Raw genomic sequence first — 23,357 nt, 5'->3', positions numbered from 1 at the left:
TACATTAAACCAATTCATGTTAATTTCTCAGTAAGAAATTATGATTTTTATTCTCCCCGTTATGAGTGCCTGCTGGGGGTAATAATTGTTTATATGTAAGTCCTGGTATAAACGAAAATAGTGAATCAATACAGATACAAAACTTTATGAGAGTAAGTTAATATCAACTAGGAATAATCCCTATTTTTAGGTTTATGTTAATTACAGCATACGTTAATTCCGTAATGGAGAATGTACGACCGGCTGTAGATTCATGAAACATAATTCATGCGGACTGCTAGAATACCATACTATCTCTAGTATCAGGTTTATGAGACTTAAATTACATATTTATTTAATAATGCAGATGTTTGGCCTCGTGGGCGTTGTACTTTTTTACAACGAAAAAGTGACTAGCCTCCAGTTTTTCACATTGCTTTATTCTGTCATCATCATCTGCCAATATAAATAGTGACATGATAAAATAAAACAATTTATTAGCAATTTAGAGGAACTTTTATGTTTTATTACGAAAATTGAGTAAAAACCCCCACTAATAGCCAGCCATCGATAACATGCAATACATTCGGTTAAACGTTTACCATTTTTGTAACCGTTTCTAGATTGTCTAAAGGAAACGATACCGTTTACACAGCATAATCGTGACTACCCTTAGGTCAGGTCAGGTCAGGTCAGGTCAGGTCAGGTCATAGGTTTTAACGTGCATATTCAGAACAAGCTGTTGTAGCACACGACTGTCACGGGCGCAGGCGTTGACTTTCGCCGGCTCCTCCGTCCAGGACAGGAAAAGGTTGGGGGGTGGAGTGGGGGTGAGGGAGAGTCACCCGTGATGCATGTAGCGGGTGAGGGTTGGTGCTATTGAATTTGTAAATGTCCCGTAGGATTAAGGCCAAACAGAATGATAAACCTTGCTGGAGAAGACCTTTTATTACTGTGCGCTCATTATTTATTCTGATCCCTTACGACCCTTTGTAGAGGCTTTATATTGTATGTATTTTATATTGATTTATTTTCGTAGTATATCCAGCTATGGGTGAAACAGCCTGTTCCTGTCACACACCAAACCTATATAGGCTGTCTGTCCAGATCGGACGCTAACTCAGCACATCCCAACCACATGCATTGCATGGCCACTAATAGCATCTGGGTCGATTAAAGCTACCGCAAAATAGCTGACTCATGATGTGTTTTATATTGTGAAACAATAAAAATACATCAAGTAATGCCTTGCTTAACATCAGCAGAAAAGCGCGTAAACTTTATTATTATTTGTTTTGACAAGGCAACACATACCTACAGTATAGTGGTGTTAAGTGCGATATCAAATGCGCCATATTCATTCACTTATTATAACGCATAGCGGTTCATATTCACCGCATGGTGTACGTTTGGCACTTGTTTTTATTATTACTGACAAGGCAGTTAAAGTGAAAGTTTTTATTATTTAACGACACCACTAGAGCACATTGATTAACTAATCATTTACTACTGGATGTCAAACAGTAGCAAATAATCTTTTATATTCACCATCCTACAGACAAAATAGCACATACCACGGCCTTTGATATACCAGTCGTGGTACACTGGCTGGAACGAGATAGTTACATTTTCATAATTAAAAAAAAGAAGATTTATTAGCGAAGGATTTTCTTATAGATATATGATACAAATTAGGTTTTAAAATATATCTACGTAACTACATCAGACAAAATTACATTGCAGTATAATTTACATAAAAGCACAAAATTTCGACATTGTAACTCAAAATGTCGAAAAAAATAAATGAGAAACGTTTGGTTACTAAAACGAAGGGCGGGATTTAACTCAGTCGATTCAGTTCTTGCTTGAGGTGCTTGCGTCGAAGAGTCGAACAGCCTCGGCGATTCCATTCAGCTGATTAGTTTTTTCTCGTTCCAACCAGTGCACCACAACTGGATAAAGGCGGTGGTATGTGCTTTCCTATTTGTGGGAAAAGTGCATATAAAAATATTCCATGCTGCATTAAGAAAATGTTTGACATCCAATAGCGGATGATTAATTTATCAATGTACTCTAGTGGTGTCGTTAAACAAAACAAACTAAAACGAAATTTTATTTTAATTTTCTCAAATATCAGTTTCAAACCTTTACTGAATTAAATTTTACAGTTATAAATTGTTCATTAAAAATACGCACACACACACACATACAAAAACAACATCAAGTTGGTCGAATTTTTTTAACGTTAGTTATATAATATAAAATCATGGTATGACAAATTCTTTATATGAAGTAACAATACAAAATACAACTAATATAAATACAGATATTCAAAATATTTATTATTGCTTCATATTCTGTAGAACACACACACACACACACACACACACACACACACACACACACACACACACACACACGCACACACACACGCACACGCAAATGCAATATAAGAGCGATTTTAAATGAAAACTAATTATCATATAAAAATAAAATATTTTTTTATATATAAAATGAAGAATTATGTACAAAAGTATATTTCCATTTGTATTAAAGGCAATTTTCAACAAAAATGTTCACACAACTGACGAAACTGAATTTCCTAGAGTATGATGGAAACAAACGGTTCTCTCGGCCTTGATCTTGATATTTTGCCAGAATGTTACGTTGTGAGAGGAACATAATTTTGGTTTGAAACAGGCGAATGCGAGAGTCAGGGCAACAGGACATGACGGTCATGTAATATGTTGATGCAGTATTTTGCACACAAACAAAAATACAAATTATCAACACAGCTGCGTCAAAAGCACCAAGCATCTTCTTTTAGAAGTTATCCAATCACTTGCACAATGTGGTGCAATAGCCGAGCAAGAAAAAAAAAAGAAAGAGAAGAAAAACACTTTTTATTGTTAACAGCTTTTTTTTTCGTATTAACACAGTTTTGTCGAAGGTTTTATGGATGCTAATTTTAAGTTTTAACTTAAACGTTGAATGCTTTAACACATGATTTAAAATAAACTCACTTTGATATGATCATTTCCTATTAATATAATCAAAATTTGCTAACAGCTTCAGACAAGTTAATTAAAAAATATAAATAAATAATGTGTTGATATTCATTTAGGTATAATATTAATTATGACTGTAAATGCTTTAACCGGGAGTATCTTTAATACATATTTATTTATCTTATTTAATTACATGTATTTAGTATTTAGATTTTTTTAAATTTGTGTCTTTCATTATTTTACTTGTATTGTTCTAACTGGTTTTGTTTTGTATCTGTTTTAACATCTTTGTCGGAACCAACACTTAACAGTTCTAATAATGGACTTGGGAAAAACGTTTTCTTTTTTTCAAATAATAAAATAAACATAAAAAGTATCTCTTAATTTAGAGACTAATAGTAGGCAATTTTTTTATTGTTGTAAATACGACATTGTATTGTCTTTTGTTTGTATGTTTTGACATTGATAAAAGAGTGCAAATAAATATATTTAACCGCATTTTTAAAACACCATCTCAAAAGTGCAGAGAGAGAGAGAGAGAGAGAGAGAGAGAGAGAGAGAGAGAGAGAGAGAGAGAGAGAGAGAGAGAGAGAGAGAGAGAGAGAGAGTTGTGATTGGTCAACTTTTTTCACATCTATTCGTGAACTTACTGTAAACAAAAACCAAGACACAAATGTGAAATAAGTAGTATTTTAATTTAATTTAAAAAAAGAAGTATTGAACCATTTATGGAGAATGTCACCACTTGCTAAATATTAATGAAAAATTTAATTTTACAAAATTCAGGATCGGATCATGTGTGTGTGTGTGTGTGTGTGTGTGTGTGTGTATGTGTGTGTTTCTTCAAAAACAAAAATAAAAACGTAATGAAAAAAAATGTTTTATAAAATAAAACCCCAAAACTATCTAATACACTGCCAATAGTTGTAAATATATTCAATCAACTTGCAATGCTATTATTTCCTAGATTTTGCGTCCAACATTGCTTACCTTTTTCGCTAGAATCAAATGCAGGGATCTGGGAGGGTACACACAGTGCCGGATTTATAAGGGGGCAAAGGAGGCAATTGCCCCGGGCCCCCCTGCCAGAGGGCCCCCCCCAGATTAAGGACTTCCTTTATAAAGAAATGTAATAATTATAAAATTAGTTCAATTTTTTTATTTGTCATGTAATTTAATTTCTATGTTGAGGGGCCCCCGTCCTGAAGTGCCCCGGGCCCCTGACCCGGGCCACCCAAGGTCTAAATCCGGCCCTGGGTACATAGTACTCCGAGGTGGTGTAAAACACGACGCAATCAAACTTGCTTATCACATCATGCAAAGTCACTTCATTTCGTTACAAACTCACTCGTGGAATGAACAGTTATTGCATGCTATCTCACTCGGGACTATAGGCTGTCCAACAAACATACATACTACTCGTAAGATTTTGTTGTAAATTTAATTTACTAAATATATTGTGTATTATTGCTCAAGCAATTAGATCATATTTTACGCGAATGCATTTTATGTAACCAGGCAGGCCAGTAAGAATCGGTGTGTGTGTGTGTGTGTGTGTGTGTGTGTGTGTGTGTGTGTGTGCGTGCGTGCGTGTGTGCGTGGTGGGTACAGGTCCCCACCGACTTGAGAACGAAAATGTACGTTTGTTTTGGTCTCACCGACACTAGAGATGTTGGCCTCCTCACTACAAATTGTGCCCCCACATACTCCAGATATGGTTCCCACTGGACTGCTAAGTACGTCCTTTCTGACTGATACGTACAGTATAGTATAGAATATTAGATTTAAGCTCATAGGCATATATTTCATATACAAATCAATAACATGTGGTGCATACATGGAGGATGGACAATTAAATATGTTGAGAACGTAGGTATAATGCATTTTAAATATATTTTCCAATATTACATAATTATTAAACACAGATGGTTTGCGCCAATAATATATACATGCATATTGAACTTAATTGCAATTACAATGGACATTTCAAAATGAAGTGATATTCATTCTCTATATCATTCTGATTACACATTAGACATTCTCGTTGCGACCTTTCAATACCATAATGTATACTTTGTTCACAAACAATTAGTGAGAAGAAACACGACGTTTTATGATAAGAGTAGTGTAAGTCAGACAATATGATATTCTATGATAGTATTGCCAAGCAAAACGTATCTGTTTTTTGCATATTACGCATTACATATATGAGAGTTTTCTACATAGCGTTTCTCTTTTGAATAAAGTTTTCAATTAAACGTATTTGAACACTTTATAAAAATAATTCAATACTACTGACATCCTGATTATACCAAACAACTCCAAAACCTAGTCATAACAGTAATTTTTTAAACATAATAAAGGCAGTTAGAATTATTCTGACTTTTCTAGCATATCATCATATAATAATTTCAAAATACACATTACTTTTTTCTAAAAGTTTCAACTAGTACTTAACTATTCTTATTTTTCGAACAATATACAAATGAAGTCTTCCAAGTTATATTAGTATTACTACATTTGTTGTGCTTCGTTTAACAATCAAACTTATTTTACAAAAATCCGCATGCAGTTTTCAACATCATGAGCGGGCTGAAAAACCCCCATACTTCACAATTAAATTTTAAACACTAGAAACATAGGCATCATAGACATGTAGCTTCATTTCCTTATTAAGTGATAACCTAGTACATAATCGTAAAATATGCCACATACATTTTCCACCTTAAGACGCAATTGCCCTATGTGTTTTTGTAAATTTACCAATAAACTTTAATGTTAACCCAAGGTAGTTAAAACTATCGACCACTTCAATTAAATCCTTATAAAATATACAGTTTCCTTTGACAGATTAAAAAAGGTTTGTTTTGTTTAACGACACCACTAGAGCACATTGATTTATTAATTATCGGCTATTGGATGTCAAAGACATTTGGTTATTTTGACATATAGTCTCAGAGAGGACACCCGCTACATTTTTCCATTAGTAGCTTCATCCCACAGACAGGATAGCACACACCATGGTCTTTGATATACCAGTCGTGGTGCACTGGCACGAACGAGAAATAGCCAAATGGGTCCACCGACCGCACATCAAGCGAGCGCTTTACCTCTGGGTTACGTCCCGCCCCCCCCCTTTGGCAGATAATTTTCCACCGTTTCTAAAGACAACAATTAATCCTTATTGACTTTAATATTCCATAGAATGCTGCATGTATAAAGAGTATCAAATATCTTTTAAAAACAGTACATATAGTAACAGGCATATTACCTAATATAAATTCCCCTTCCAGGTGACACCCCAACCCGTCTATAATGTGAAGCATTTAAAACACATTTGAAATGTAGCTTAATAAAAAACAAAACACAAAAAACTAAAATTAAACAAACAACAACAAAACAACAAAATACAACAACAACAGACGTTAATACCCATCCTCCCAACCCTTACACAACATATTTCAAACGGTGGAGCGCCTTTGATGCTTCATCTATTCCACCGGCCTCGGTGTTGTCGTGGTTAGGCCATCGGTCTACAGGCTGGTAGGAAATGGGTTCGGATCCCAGTCGAGGCATGGGATTTTTAATCCAGATACCGACTCCAAACCCCGAGTGAGTGCCCCGCAAGGCTCAATGGGTAGGTGTAAACCACTTGCACCGACCAGTGATCCATAACTGGTTCAACAAAGGCCATGGTTTGTGCTATCCTGCCCGTGGGAAGCGCAAAAAAAAAGATTCCTTGCTGCTAATCGGAAAGAGTAGCCCATGTAGTGGCGGCAGCGGGTTTCCTCTCAAAATCTGTGTGGTCCTTAACCATATGTCTGACGCCATATATCCGTAAATAAAATGTGTTGAGTGCGTCGTTAAATAAAACATTTCTTTCTTCTATTCCAGTTTCATAGCAATGCATTCTTCAGCTCTTATTTATGAATACAAATAATTAACGTTATCACGCATAATTTATTTTGGTGTATGGGTACCACAAAATACCAGTATAATGTATTTGCTACATATTTTCAGAAACAAACTAAACGAAAGGAAAATGTGTTGAGACGATCGACATAACAGACCGATACGTAGTTTCAGTGCTGTTACCTCCCTTGTCTTATGAGCCAACTAGAAAAAGGAAGACCGGCCTCGGTGGTGTAGCGTGCGCTACAACAGCTTGTTCTGAATGTGCACGTAAAGCCCTATGACCTGACCTCGGTGGTGTCGTGGTTAAGCCATCGGGCATAAGACTGGTAGGTACAGGGTTCGCAGCCCGTTACCTGCTACTACCCACAGCGAGTTTTAACGACTCAATGGGTAGGTAGGTGTAAGGTCACTACACCCTCTTCTCTATCACTAACCACTAACAACTAACCCACTGTCCTGGACAAACAGCCCAGATAGCAGAGGTGTGTGCCCAGGACACAGTGCTTGAACCTTAAATGGATATAAACACGAAAATGGCAAGGCTCAATGGGTAGGTGTAAACCACTTGCACAGACCAGTGATCTATAACTGGTTCAACAAAGGCCATGGTTTGTACTATCCTGCCTGTGGGAAGCGCAAATAAAAGATCCCTTGCTGCCTGTCGTAAAAGAGTAGCCTATGTGGCGACAGCGGATGTCCTCTAACAGTGTCAGAATGACCATATGTTTGACGTCTAATAGCCGACGATAAGATAAAAAAAAATCAATGTGCTCTAGTGGCGTCGTTAAATAAAACAAACTTTACTTTCCGATTAGCAGCACGGGGTATTTTATATGCAGCATCCGTGGTGTGTACCGCATTGTCTCTGGAAAGTGAACATATAAGATTCCTTGCTACTAATGGGAAAATGTAGTAGCGGGTTTCCTCTGACATCGTATCACAATGTCCTTATGTCCGATATACAATAGCCGATGATTAATAAATCAATGTAATACAGTGGTACTGTTAAAGAAAACAAACTCGAAGTCCTACAAATTTTCTGATGATTTTGCCACCCGCTTCATCCTTCATGACACCAATGACTTCGTGTCTTTCCATACACTGGAGAATGGTCTTTGGGATTGTTGGACGTGTCAACGAGAGGGAGATTTGGATCGTATGGGTTAGAATTCAATTTTGAAAATGTGTTCTGTACCCTCACAGGAGACAGTTTGCTACGTGTTTACCGATCCTGACGGTTGAAAAAAAAGAAGAAGTTTGTTTTGTTTAACAACACCACTGGAGCACATCGATTAATTAATCATCGGCTATTGGATGTCAAACATTTGGTAATTCTGATTCGTAGTCATCAGAGGAAACCCGCTACGTTTTTTTCTAATGCAGCAAGGGATCTCTTATATGCACTTTCCTACAGACAGGAAAACACATACCATGGTCTTTGTCCAGTTGTGGTGCACTGGTTGGAACGAGAAAAAACCCCAATCAGATGAATGGATCCACCGAGGTCGTTCGATCCTGTGACGCAAGCACCTCAATGGAGTACTCAACCGACTGAGCTAAATCCCGCCCCCTGACGGTGTAGTGATTAAGCTATCGTTCTTGGGGTTGGAGGTACTGGGTTCGTGTTGAACCAGAGGCAATGGGAAGTTTTTATTGCAGTTCCGGCTCAAACCCAGAGTCATTCACCGCTGGAGGCAGGACATAGCTCAGTGGTACAGCGCTCGCTTGATGCGCGGTCGGTCTGGGATCGATCCCCATCGGTGGGCCCATTGGGCTATTTTTTTTTTCCAGCCAGTGCACCACGACTAGTATATCAAATGTCGTGGTATATGCTATCCTGTCTGTGGGATGGTGCATATAAAAGATCCCTTGCTGTTAATCGAAAAGAGTAGCCCATGAAGTGGCGACAGCGGGTTTGCTCTCTCAATATCTGTGTGTTCCTTGACCATATATTTGACGCCATATAACCGCAAATAAAATGTGTTGAGTGCGTCGTTAAATAAAATATTTCCTTCATTCATTCATTCACCGCTAAGTCTAACAGAGAGTGTTAGGCCACATACATTAAATTTCGACCACTTCACGGAATACATGTTCCCACATGGGAGGTTCCTACCCATCAGACAGGTTCTGTGTACCCCGGGCTAAAGTGATACCGGATAGCAGGCGTAGAACACAGCCATGTCAAGTAGTTCCATACTGAAATGGTTTAACGACACAACTAGAGCACATTGATTATTTCTCATTGGCTATTGCTATTTCTTACAAATAGTCTTAGAAAGGAAATCGGCTCAGTTTGTAGCAAGGGATCTTTTATATGCACCATCCCACAGACACGATAGCACATACCACGGCCTTTGATATACCAGTCGTGGTGCACTGGCTGAAACGAGAAATAGCCCAATGGCGCCCACCTACGGAGATCGATCCCCGACCTACCGATCAGGCAAGTGTTTTACCACTGGGCTGTGTCCCGCTCCAGAATCTAATGACATTACAAAAGCGGATTCTATCAAAAATATATAACACAATTCATGAAATACTTTACAAATGGGGGAACTCCCCCCCCCCCCATCTAAAATATACACTGCTCCTGCACCTAGCTGAAGGCGAATTAATAGACAGCTGACCCCAGTCACTTTTATTTGCATTTTTTCGGAAAAAATGTTTAGCAATATGGAATCATCCCACTATCCCTGATTTCACTAGCCCTGGTACCACTAGCCCTGAAAAATTACCGATTAATGGCTGCCATGGATGTTCCATTTCTTTAGACTACTCCCCTGTACATATAAACTATTAATAAATAAACAGGTCTTGTTTTACTGATTAGGTAGACACAATAGATGGGATACCCTTTTAATGCCTCAATTGAAAACATCCTGTCTGTGAGATGGTGCATATAAAAAGATTCCTTGCTGCTAATGAAAAAATTAGTTTCCTCTCTATAAGGCTATATGTCAGAATTACCAAATGTTTGACATCCAATAGCTGATGATTAATAAATCAATGTGCTCTAACACGGTGTTGTTAAACAAAACAAACAAACACTGTGTAGCCACGCCATGTGCTACTCTTTTTCATTAGCAGCAAGGGATATTTTTATGGGAGCCATCCCATGTTTTAAATGTATTATTAAAGTGCTATTACAGTGCTATTACCATAAACACTATCGAATAAAACATTTATTTAACTATATTCATTTTTGTAATTACTTATTTGATTTAGTTTGTTTATAATGGGGATGACAACCGGCGGCAGTAACAGCCAATATGACTGACAATCTGGGGCTAGTGGAACCAGGGCTAGTGGGGCTAACTCGGCAATATATCTAAACATGTTGAATATGACAATCCACATTTTGTTCCTTGTCATATAAAAATATAATCTTTTTAAGGATATATATATATATATATATGTATGTATGTATGTATGTATGTATGTATGTATGTATGTATGTATGTATGTATCTATCTATATATTGATGTATGAATATCTATATATTGTATGTATGTCGAGGTTGACTGTTACATACATAGATATTAACGCACTGGCGCAGGGGATAATTAAACCCTTTCTGGCCTCACAAATTGTCCCATGCCGTTGCTGGGACTCGAACCTGTGGCACAGAATCGCCCGCAAATTGCAAGACTAACCACGATACGCTCTGAGCTATCGAAGCTTCCATAAAAAAGGAAGCTCTTTTAACTCAACCATATGCATGGGGTCTACAATCTACGCGGTCGATCCCGCTTACGTGCATGAAACAGTGGGCAGACCTGGCACTGGCTAGTATGTATTGATGTATGAATATCTATATATTGTATGTATGTCGAGTTTGACTGTTACATACATAGATATTAACGCACAGGCGCAGGGGATAATTAAACCCTTTCTGGCCTCACAAATTGTCCCATGTTTGTTTGTTTGTTTGTTTGTATGTATGCATGCATGCATGCATGGATGGATGGATGGATGGATGGATGGATGGATGGATGGATGGATGGATGGATGGATGGATGGATGGATGGATGGATGGATTGATTGATGGATGGATGGATGCATGGATGCATGCATCTATCTATCTATCTATCTATCTATCTATATATATCCATCTATCTATGAATGTTCTTACATTGTCGAGCATACGGACACTAGTCTATGTATAATTAAACTGTAAAAAACCCCAATGTTTACTTTCTTTCTGCCTTAGAAGAAGATATTAGTCCATCTGGCATCATTCTACTACCCCCCCCCCCCCCCCCCCCATAAACCCCAAACAAACAAACAAACAAACAAACAAACAAAAAACCCTAAAAAAACCCCAATCCAAACAAACAAATTCGCCTCGTGGAGTTTGAAGTATTACCACTCTTTACTCCCAGGGGTTTGAAAAGGGAAGTAACTCATAAAACCATAGTAGAGAGGCAACACATTACATGCTATGGCATTTAGTTCTAGATGCAGGCATCAATCCTGTTTTTACATCATAATTATGACAGTTGGATCCCTTTCAACACTTTTTAATCAAACTGTCAAATATGTTCTGATTCCAACGAAATGAAATAGAGAAAGGGAGCATTCTTTTCGATGGAAGTCATTGGCTGAAATTGTGGTATGATCCCTTATGATAGTTATTTTGAAAATCAAGATGGCGACTGTAGAAATAAAAACAATATTTTTGTATTAATAAAAATGTGTATTTTACTGAACCCCAGAGAAAACAGACGTGAAATTGTTTTTATCTTGTTCCCTCACAATATTAGTGTGTAACCTTGACAATAATAGTGTACTTCCATACAGAAAATAAGCGAAAACATTAACCCTTCCTATGTTACCGTCCCAACGTTTGGAACATAAACCAAATAGAGTGAGTGAAATAACCTCCCTGAGCGGGATGCATGGTGTCCTTTAGGGTGGCCACCTCTTGTTATATTGACTAGCAGGATACTCCAACAACCATGTTTATATAGAGCAGGGACATGGGCGTCATTTGGTGGGGGGCAGGGGGGACATGCCCCCCACACTTTTAGCAGTGGGGGGGGGACAGAATATCTGATGTCCCCCCCCCACTTTACTCTAAATAATCTTCTCAGACAGCCACAATGACCTTCATTTTTCAAAATTTTCTGGGGTGGGGGGGGGTGGGAATGCCCCCAGACCCCCCCCCCCTAGAGTCGCTTCACGCCTAGGGCGCTCGCGATTAGTCGCACGAAATATCGTTAGAACCCAATTGTCTCCCCAACTTTTTCCTTGCAAATGACGCCCATGAGCAGGGATACCCCTAAACTACTTCACAAACACATACATTTCACACAAACTACTGGAAATACATCATAAAACTCAAATAAATATTTGGTTTTGTATTGTTATTTTTAGCTATGAACAAAGGTTTCGATTAAAAAAAGTTTAAAACGTTTACAAGAAGTAGAGGATATTGATTTGTATACTTAAAGTGACGGAACCTAGTTTTTAAACGCTACGACGTATTCACACCATTAAAACCAGTTATTGATAATTTATATTAGAAGTACATGTACTTACATTTTATTATTTAGAATATTCATCTTCGTACAATTGAATGACCCCCCCCCCCCCCAATCACACCGCTTTTTGTCCTCAACACCTTTTATATTTTCATATCGCCTCATAACACTACTCAAACACGTTGTGGTTGCCCCCCCCCCCCCCCCCCCCCCCCCGTGTGTGTGTGTTGTATTCCCCAATATAAAAATCTGGCACCACCAGTGTTTATATGATACTGTCAACATTTTGGTGCGAATGATTATATATACTATGTAAGTGGGCATCCAATTTCTATAATTACATAAACACAAAAACAAATATTTATTACCAATAGTTTTGTGATGCATTACCAGTAGTTTTATAAAATGTTGTGTGTGTTTGTGGGGTGGTCTAGGCATAAGCGTACGAGACAGAGGGCGGTGTGTGTGTGTGTGTGTGTGTGTGTGTGTGTGTGTGTGTGTGTGTGTGTGTGTGTGTGTGTGTATGTGTGTGTATGTGGGGGGGGGGGGTGCTGGAGAAAAACTTCAAATTTGGGCAAAAATGTGATAACCTGAGACATTTTTTTTTTTTTTTTTTACCGTGTATTGTTTTTATTTTACCCTCAAAATTAGTTGTAATCTATGTAAAATTGAGTAGTGATTGGATTGGAATACCTATATAACATTTTGGTAGTAATGCTAATATGAAAAAATGTTGTTAGTCAGATTCGGGCGAAGACCAGTCGCCCCCCCCCCCCCCCCCCCCCCCCCCCCCCCCCCCCCCCCCCCCCCCACACACACACCTTACAAAAAAGGGAGCCCGTACGCTTATGGGTCTAGGGGTATCCCTACTGTATATAATACATGGCAGAAGTTGGAGTAATGTCTTGGCCAACATAACAAGATATAGTTACCATGAATGACACCATGCAAAGGCAGATCTGGGTAGGGGCAGGGGCCAGGACCCTATTAAATTTTGCGACAGTAATAATTTTATTATATATTAATTTTAATTTTTTACGATCCCCTTCAAAACCTCCCCCAAAGTTCCCTTGGCATTCCGCCTCATGTCATTCCTCTCCCCCTATAAATGGATGTTCTGGCTCCGCCACTGCCATGCATTCCGCTAAGGGAAGGTTACTTCACTCATTCCGTTAGTTTGATATTTAGAACAAGGCCTTCCCAAACGTTGGGACGATAACATTAATATTTTTGCACATTCGCTGCATGGACGTACACTATTATTGTGAGGGAACATAATAATATTGTGAGGAAACATAATATTTATTGTGAGGGAACATAATAATATTGTGAGGAAACATAATAATATTGTGAGGAAACATAATAATTATTGTGAGGGAACATAATAATTATTGTGAGGGAACATAATAATATTGTGAGGAAACATAATATTTATTGTGAGGGAACATAATAATATTGTGAGGAAACACAATATTTATTGTGAGGGAACATAATAATATTGCGAGGGAACATAATAATATATTGTGAGGAAATATAATAATATTGTGAGGAAACACAATATTTATTTGGAGGGAACATAATAATATTGCGAGAGAACATAATAATTATTGTGAGGGAATACAATAATATTATGAGGGAACAAAATAATATTGTGAGGGAATACAATTTGTTTTTTGTCAAGTATGTCATCTCTAGGGTTCCGTAGTATTTCACTGCAGCGGTCTCTCAACATTAATCTAACTTAGAAAGAAAGAAAGAAATGTTTTATTTAACGACGCACTCAACACATTTTATTTACGGTTATATGGCGTCAGACATATGGTTAAGGACCACACAGATTTTGAGAGAAAACCCGCTGTCGCCACTACATGGGCTACTCTTTCCGATTAGCAGCAAGGGATCTTTTATTTGCGCTTCCTACAGGTAGGATAGCACAAACCATGAACTTTGTTGAACCAGTTATGGATCACTGGTCGATGCAAGTGGTTTACACCTACCCATTGAGCCTTGCGGAGCACTCACTCAGGGTTTGGAGTCGGTATCTGGATTACAAATCCCATGCCTCGACTGGGATCCGAACCCAGTACCTACCAGCCTGTTGACCGATGGCCTAACCACGACGCCACCGAGGCCAGTCTGTTTTAAACAGCATTAAGATAAAACAATGATAACGGACACCTTGGCATTAAAAGTGTCCTTTTGTTTGTGGGGAAAATTAGTTCTGTTTTAAACAAACATACAACATCAAGTTAAGTTTACTTTTAATAAACATCTGAAACGAATTTACATAAGCACTCGTGATATAGTCTAGTTTTAGTATTTAACATTAATCAAATGCGAGAACTAATCAAATCTCCGGAGCGCTCGCTACTAAACCTATATAGAGAATGCGGCAATTGTATGGTTATACGAACTTTGATCAAAGTTTTAAAAACTGTAAGACAAAACCAAAAACATTCCTTTTGTAAATACGACCTTATTGGTGAATGATATAATTCGTTTTTGTATTTATGCCAGTTTTACGACAGAATTACGGCGAAGGCCAATTCCAAAAGGAAAGAAAAGTTTGTTTAATAACATCCAGTATTCCGTTTACCTCAATGTTATTTGGTGTCAAGAATATTAATTGCCATTTGGTCTGTTGTCTTAAAAAGAACCCATTGGTGCAGAAACAGGCTATCACTCGAGATTAACAGAAATGGTTCTTTTGTATACAGTTTCTCACAAAGTTGACAACACATGCCACGGCATCCCATAATATAGGGTGTGGATATAGCTCAATTGATATCCCGAGAAGGATCGATCATATGAACCATTTCGTTTCACACGAATGCTCTACCACTAAGGCAGCCGGCCTTGTTCTCCTTGAAAATTAACAAGTCCTATATCGAACGTTTTATTAACGAAACCATAAAAGCACATTGATTTACTTTGGATGTCAAACATTTGGTATTTCGACATATATAGTTTTGGAGAAGCAGTTAATTTTGTTTAAAGACACCGTTAGAGCACATTGATTAATTAAACATTGGCTACTGAATGTTAAACATTTGGTAATTCTGACTCGTAGTTATCAGAGGAAACTCGCTACATTTTTCCATTAGCAGCAATGGATCGGTTATATGCACTTTCCTACAGACAGGAAAGCACATACCATGGCCTTTGACCAGTTGTGGTGCAGTGGTTGGAAAGAAAACCCCCAATCAGTTGAATGGATCCACCGAGGTGGTTAGATCCTGCGACACACGTAAAAACCGGAAGTGCACTCCTTCTACGTTTGTGTCCATCTATTATAGTGAGGCGGATAAGAACGAAGATTGTGCACATTGTGATAGAATTGTGCCATTGTGCATGCATATAGTACTTGGGTCCCTAAATATTTTCAGATATAGTGCCAAATGACAAGCACCCTCCGAGTATCTGCAGCGCCAACTAGTGATAAACAGTATTTGGCATAATACCAATATTTGAGTTCTTGATGTGGTGTCTCTACCATTGCCCCCAAAACTGATCCATGATTATATATAATTATATTATATTCATGATTAACAGGATTTAAATAATGTTAAATAAGAATAATTTTTTAAATGTAGCATAAAATGGGCGAAATATTTTACAATTTGATTTTCGGTTAACCTCCCCTCCAAAACCCCCCACAAAAACAGCAACAAGAATAAAACCCAGCACTCTCAGTGTTACATATTTACTTTGGTTTTTATTTTCACGTGTACAACAATTTATAAATATACGTTTTCTTAACAACATGCATTTATTTCATTACATAGGTCTATTTAATAAGGCATACAATTAATACACAATGCAACAAGATGCAAAATGTCATCTGTACATATTTATATATTTCACAGTTGACATACATGTATTTTTAAAGTCAGGCCTGACGGACAGAATACAGACCTTGAAAGGAGGGTGTATAATTATAAATAATGCAGGACACTACCTAGTCCAAACTAAGTTGGGTGACAGTACACAAATAATAGGGATACAGTAATAGAGGGTGTATACCACAATCATGAGAGACACTTGAAAGATAATAACAACAACACCAACAACAACAACAACAAAAACCAAACCTTTTTCTTATTTTTCTAGGCGTGCAACTGACCATCCCACTCCCTTGCCCCTCCTAGGTACAGTACTATAATGATGAAACAAATGGTTAAGAGTCTGAGTCGCATTATGATACATTTAAGGTAGCTTTTCTACCATAGGCCCACTTAGAATTTAGGTAGATAGACAGAAGTGGAGAGTCCAGAGGCCCATCCAGCATTTGTAATAACGTTTAGTGAAAGCAAATGCATGAATATAATGTTAACAGGCCAACAAAACATGGACTTGTTCCGCCGAAAATATGTGTAATTTAAAGCATTTAAAGACAATCCAAAAATAAAAATGAAGAATCAGACTGGAGGAGAAGTTTGACATAAAATTGTGAACAAAGGTATAAAGGTTTACACTCTGATCTATATGTCCACAATTGTTGCCTCGTTACGGCCATTAGGATGGATTGAGGCCATCAAGAAAACCCCTAGAGTGACAATCGATAGACCTGAAAGGTGAAGTGCTATGCGGAGAAGCTGAATCCGTCCGAACATGAACGATGCACACTAGCGTATACTCCAGTCGTCATTGTTGGTATAATGGTGTGGACCGGCCCAAATCTGGAGGGTACGAGATGGTACCACTATAAAACGAAGTAAAGTTTTAAAGACAGGATGGGGCTGGTAGAAACAAATCGCAAAAAAGAGTGGCCTTCTGCTGAATGGCCTTCATACGAGTCGCCAAATTAGTCGACTAAAAGTAGCCGCAAAATTATATGGAGACAAGGAATCATGCTAGAAAATAATCTACCATGGTGGTGCAGGCTGTCAAAAGAAGAAACACCTTCGCATTAAATCAGTCCCAATCATCCCAGTAGAAAACACAATTTGATTGACAAAAACAACAAAATGGAGGACTTCCAAGTCGAACACGAGAAAAGTACCAAGCTTGTGTGCAGGAAATTGCGCAGTGGTGTCAGCAGTTTTTTTTGTAGGTTTTTTTTTTTTTTTTTGAGGGGGGGGGGGTCGGGTTATACTACCCCAGAAAATATATTGAAAGAATATTCTCTTAGAGCAAGAGGGGGTTTCGTCCCCTGATACCTACCAACACCACCAACACCACCACCACCACCACCACCACCCTGTACACGCCCGAGCAAGTGCAGTGTCACAGGTTAAACAGAAACGTCTTACTGCGGCGAGCTCCAGACTGGGAACCTACTATAGGACAAATATATACTATTGAATATATGGTCAAAACCTCTTAATATGTATGGTAATGTATCTGGTCAACCTTGGGAAGGACTTTTCGTGCTGGGATGTCGTTAAACGTCTATTCTATCTTATTCTCGTGTGTGTGTGTGTGTGGGGGGGGGGGGGGAGGGGCAACTGGTACTATATCAGAAAATGTTCAGTTACCTAAGTACTATGTGCACGCAAAGTGGCACAATTCTGTCACAAAATACACAATCGTGTCTTTTTATGTCGCTATCCGCCTCGCTATTATATTAAACAGAAGGTGGTTGTTATTACCCTTGATAATAATATTACGGGAAAAGGGACATCATAGCAACGTGCCTATATCCAATTAAGATTGAAGCAGGTCTCTCTTGGGCACAACTCAACCAGTGACTGGGTCCGGACTCTGGGACAGAAAAGGCAAAAGTTAATAGAATAATAGAATAATAGAATTTTAAAAATGTAAAAAGTTAACAAGCAAAAAAAAAAAAAAAAAAAAAAAAAAAAAAAAAAAGAATTGTCTTCTTGGCCGAATATTTATACACCGTAATTGGAGCATTTTAGTAAAAGTTAAAGTTTGTTTTGTTTAACGACATCACCTGAACACATTGATTTATTAATCATCGGCTACTGGGTGTCAAACATTTGGTAATTTGGGCATATAGTCTTAGAGAGAAAACCCGCTACATTGTTCCATTAGTAGCAAGGGATCTTTTATATGCACCATCCCAGATTCAGTATAATACAGGCTACGGCCTTTGATATACCGGTGGTGGTGCACTGGCTGGAACGAGAAGCATTTTAGTAGGACAATTCGAAAATAAATGAGAGAAAGAAGAGAGAATAAGACTATTTAGTAATATAGAAAGAAAAATGTAATTTTGACATAACAGAGGTTCTTGAATGTGCACAGCCGGTAGACCGCAAGGTTAATATAGTTGGTCGGGAGACCCAGCTCGGAAGGGTATGAGATGGTACCAGTATAAAACGAAGTAAACAAAAGAGTAGTAGGAGAGGTCTAATTAACGAGCTACTCTCGAGTCACTAATATCAAAACCTATGTTAGCTCCAAAACTTTCTCTTTCGACCAACCGTTCAAAATTGCGCCCAAATCTCCTCAATCAAAACTGCGCACCATTTTCTCTTTGGCATTCAACTGCTCTAACAAAATTCCATAGCACCATTACCCCACACCCCCCCCTCCCCACCCCCACCCCCTCCCACCCCCCCCCCCCTCCCACCCCCCCCCCCCCCCACCCTCCCACCCCCCACCCCCTTCCGCCTGTTACCGACCACAGTCGGGCTGCTGGTACTCCCTTGCACCTGCCAGTGCAGGCGGTCCCTCCTCCTACCCACCCCCACCTTTCCTATTCTGGACAGAGAAGCCGGCCGAGGCCGGCTCTTGTGCCCAGTACAGGCGTGCGCTACAACAGCTCGTTCTAAATGTGCACGTAAAGCCCTATGACCTGACCTGACCTGACCAGCGTAGTAGTAGTAGTCGACCCCGCTTCCCATTTCTTCGTAGAGTGGGGCAATTAGTCTTCCAGTGATGCTAGTACAGGCTGGGTCCGATTGAGACTAAACGCAAACAACCGTGTCGATTTTACAGAATGACCGGGAAAAAAGAGAGACGATCTTGGTAAGCCGGATACATCTGAACACGAGACTGGAGTATATACAAGTATTAGTCCAGTCGGTATGGTTAGTATAGTGGTGCGGACGGGCCCCGCTCGGGAGGGTACGGTACAATTTTAAAACAAAGTAAAATCTAAAAGTGAGTAGTAGAGACGAAACGCAAACAACCGTAGCATTAAGCAGAATGGCCGCCATACCAGTCGCCGAATAAGTCGAATATAATGAACCGGAAAATTACGTGGGAGCAAGGAATCTTGCTCAAAATGTATCTATCCTGGTTGTGCAGGCTATCGAAACAAGAAGCGTCTAAGCATTCAGTCAGTCCCAGCGGCCGCATACGTTCCAGTACAAAACACCATTTCGTTGACAAAATAGAGGTCTCTCAAATGGAGCACGTGCATTGGCATAGACAACTCAAACACCTTCTACAGCAGCGAGCTCTAGACTGGGAATGACATTTGATATTAATTAATCCCGTTTAACGTTCCTTTATTTACAATCTGAGCATCTTCGTCCAAGTTAGGTTTGCGAATCGCAGATTCCGGCCCATTTAAATCATAGGAAAGGAAGGCAATACACCCAATCCCAATATTGGAAGGCAAATAAATACGTTATTGGCAGATCCAGTTGCACGAATCTTCCAAAGCCTATGAACAACACTGAAGCTATTAACATATTCACCCTCGTATGTCTGCACAGGACTGAGTCCAAAGGAATATTTGAGACGGTCATAACGCTATTCTCCCGTGAAATAAAGTATAAAAAGTTTGTTTTATTTAACGACGCCACTAGAGCACATTGATTTTTTTTATCTTATCATCGGCTATTTATCTTATTATCGGCTTTTACGACAGGCAGCAAGGGATCTTTTATTTGCGCTTCCCACAGGCAGGATAGCACAAACCATGGCCTTTGTTGAAACAGTCATGGATCACTGGTCGGTGCAAGTGGTTTACACCTACCCACTGAGCCTTGCGGGGCACTCACTCAGGGTTTGGAGTCGGTATCTGGATGCCTCGACTGGGATCCGAACCCAGTACCTACCAGCCTACAGACCGATGGCCTAACCACGACGCCACCGAGGCCGGTCTCTCCCGTGTAATAGTGCAGCGATTCGTCTATAGGAGGGCTGCCACTCTCCAGGATGATACAGCAATCCTACGTAGTCACTAGGATGATTGCTATTCCCGAGACTGATTTACCAGGTCTCAACCTACAAAAAATTAAGTTATCTACCATTTTTAAACTGGGAGGAAAAACGCAGGGGCCATAACTCTGATCACCCCCCCACACACACACACACACACACCTCTCACAATTCTACAGTAAGAAAAGGGTCTGTCAACGTGTATTAAAATTAACGATGAAATCATCAGCGTCCGATTTTCAATTTAGAGTAATTTTCATTTCCTCTTTCCAAGAAAAGAGAAAAAAAAAAAAAAAAAAAAAGAAAGATTTTTTTTGTTGTTTAGAATTTCGTATAAGATCCAGCTTCAAACAGATCTGAAAAATATTACAAACATTTCTGACATTTTCCCAGACGAACTTTATTGAAACATTCACGTGCTGTGTTTCTGGCCGTTACGCCCAGGTGCGGACTGGGTGTCGAGAAACGAACGGCCGCAGCACGTTCTTAGATGATTGAAATGCTCCGAGAACCCCAGTTAAACACCGGAGGACTAGTTGGGCAAACTGGCTCTTTCTATCGCTCTGCGCTCCCAAGCCAACATTCACGAAACAGAGATTATAGGTAAGTTTGTGTTTGTTTAAAGTACGAAGCGGTCGTCGTGTTTGGTCTGTGTGGCTTAGTCCACGTGCTGCCCAGAAAAACCTGTTGATTTCAATCAAACGTAGCGCATGCGCACACAATAAATTAGGTGTCTGAGAATCTAAACAATTACTCTGGCAAACTAAGGGGGAAAAAACCCCTCGTATTTTTTCTCCTTTGTTAAAGCAATAATAATAGGCCTAATACTATGAGGAACAAATAACAAATAATTAAAAACACACACACACAAACAAACAAACAAATAAAACGAACAGTAAAAGGGAAGTCAAAAAAAAAAAAAAAAAAGGAAATTAAAACAAACGGATATATATATAAAAAAGGAGAAAATTTAATTAAAGGAGAGAGGTGATCAAGAAGAAGAAAAAAAACTAAATAATAACTTAGTTTATTTTGTTTAACGACACCACTAGAGTACATTGATTTATTAATCATCAGCTATTTGATGCCACACATTTGGCAATTTTAACATAGTCTTAGAGAGGAATCCCAATACATTTTTTTCCATTAGTAGCAAGGGATCTTTTACATGCACCATCCCACAGACATGATAGCACATACCACACCTTTTATCTTAGAGAAAAAACCCGCTATATTTTCCAATAATAGCAAGGGATCTGTGATATGCACTTTACCATATACAGGATAGCACATACTACGGCCGGTCGTGGTGCACTGGCTGGAAATTGATATAGCCCAATGAGCCCACCGATGGGGATCGATACCAAATCGACCATGCATCAGGCAGAACTCTTTACCACTGTGCTACATCCCGCCCCTTCCACACACACCCCCCCACACAAAAAAAAAAAAAAAAAAAAAAGAGAAGAAAAATAACAGGGGGATAAAATAAAATAAAATAAACCCAGAAAAAAGGGTAAAGTAATGGTAACGGCCAGTTAAAACTAATTATTGATACACTCAAATATTACAAAAAAATAAACAACTCAACATACACACGCAAGTACTTACGCACGGACACACACAGTATATAGATAATTATTCATATATATTCATATATATATATATATATATATATATATATATATATATATATATATATATATATATATATACATATATATATATATATATATATATATATATATATATATATATACATACGTACACACGCACGTACATGGATACATAAACATACATTCACTCCTACACATATTCGAGCGAGACGTAGCCCAATGGTAAAGCGGTCGGTATCGAAATCCACCCCACGCAAAGCGAATTTTCGTTTTTTAAATACATTTTCCGGGTGAGCATGACCCAATGCCCCTAAAAACGTCTTTCGCTATAGTCTAGACCCCCACCCAACCCCTACATAGTTTTCTGCGCACGCGTCAGAAATGAAAATGGCTCTTATTTGTTCATATTATTTAATTGCTGATTTCTAACTTTGAGATAATGTTAACCTCTTCATTATGAGATATACCCAGGCGCGGATTTAGTGGGGGGCCCAAGGGGCCCCCCCCCCCCCCCCCTATTTTTGGGGTCAAGTTATTATTATTTTTTTAACTATAGCATACACTAGAGTGGAATTACACAAAAATGCACTTATTTCAAAATTTAGCGGGGGAGCATGCCCTCGGGCTCTCCCTATTTAAAAATCCTGGATCCGCGCCTGATACCTGTGAATGTTGTGCACATTAAATTAAATTTTATCTAAACAATATTTAACAGAATATATACATATAATAAAAAGGAGTTTGTTTTGTTTAATGACACCACTAGAGCACATTGATTAATTAATCATCGACTAATGGATGGCAAACATTTGGTAATGATGACATTTACATATTGTTGTGACACAGATATCCCTATTTTAAAATCGAAATATACTAGTACATGACATTGTACAACAAATTATATAATGAACTTCAATTACTCTACTATGCCGAATATTATTGGCTTATTGTATATATGTATTTTTGTTATATCCACTCGTTGTATTTCAGTATTAATGTACATGTATTTATATAATTTAACTATTGATATACTATATTATTTACTATTTATTGTTTTCCTTTAAACCCTGTCCTGTCTTGTCTTGTCACATTATATTATGTAATTATTCATGTTTCCCCATATGCCGTTGCCTAACGGCCTGGGTGTAATAAAGTTCTGTTCTGTTCTGTTCTGTCCCAGGGATATCAGCAATGTCCAGAGAATATAAACAACATCAACAGATTAATTAATCATCGGCTAGTGGATGTCAAACATTTGGTAATGATAACATTTA

This window comes from Gigantopelta aegis, chromosome 4 (genome assembly GCF_016097555.1).
Source record: "Gigantopelta aegis isolate Gae_Host chromosome 4, Gae_host_genome, whole genome shotgun sequence".
Taxonomy (NCBI): domain Eukaryota; kingdom Metazoa; phylum Mollusca; class Gastropoda; order Neomphalida; family Peltospiridae; genus Gigantopelta; species Gigantopelta aegis.
The sequence above is the reverse complement of the archived record's forward strand: the minus strand, read 5'-3'. Positions refer to the sequence as shown.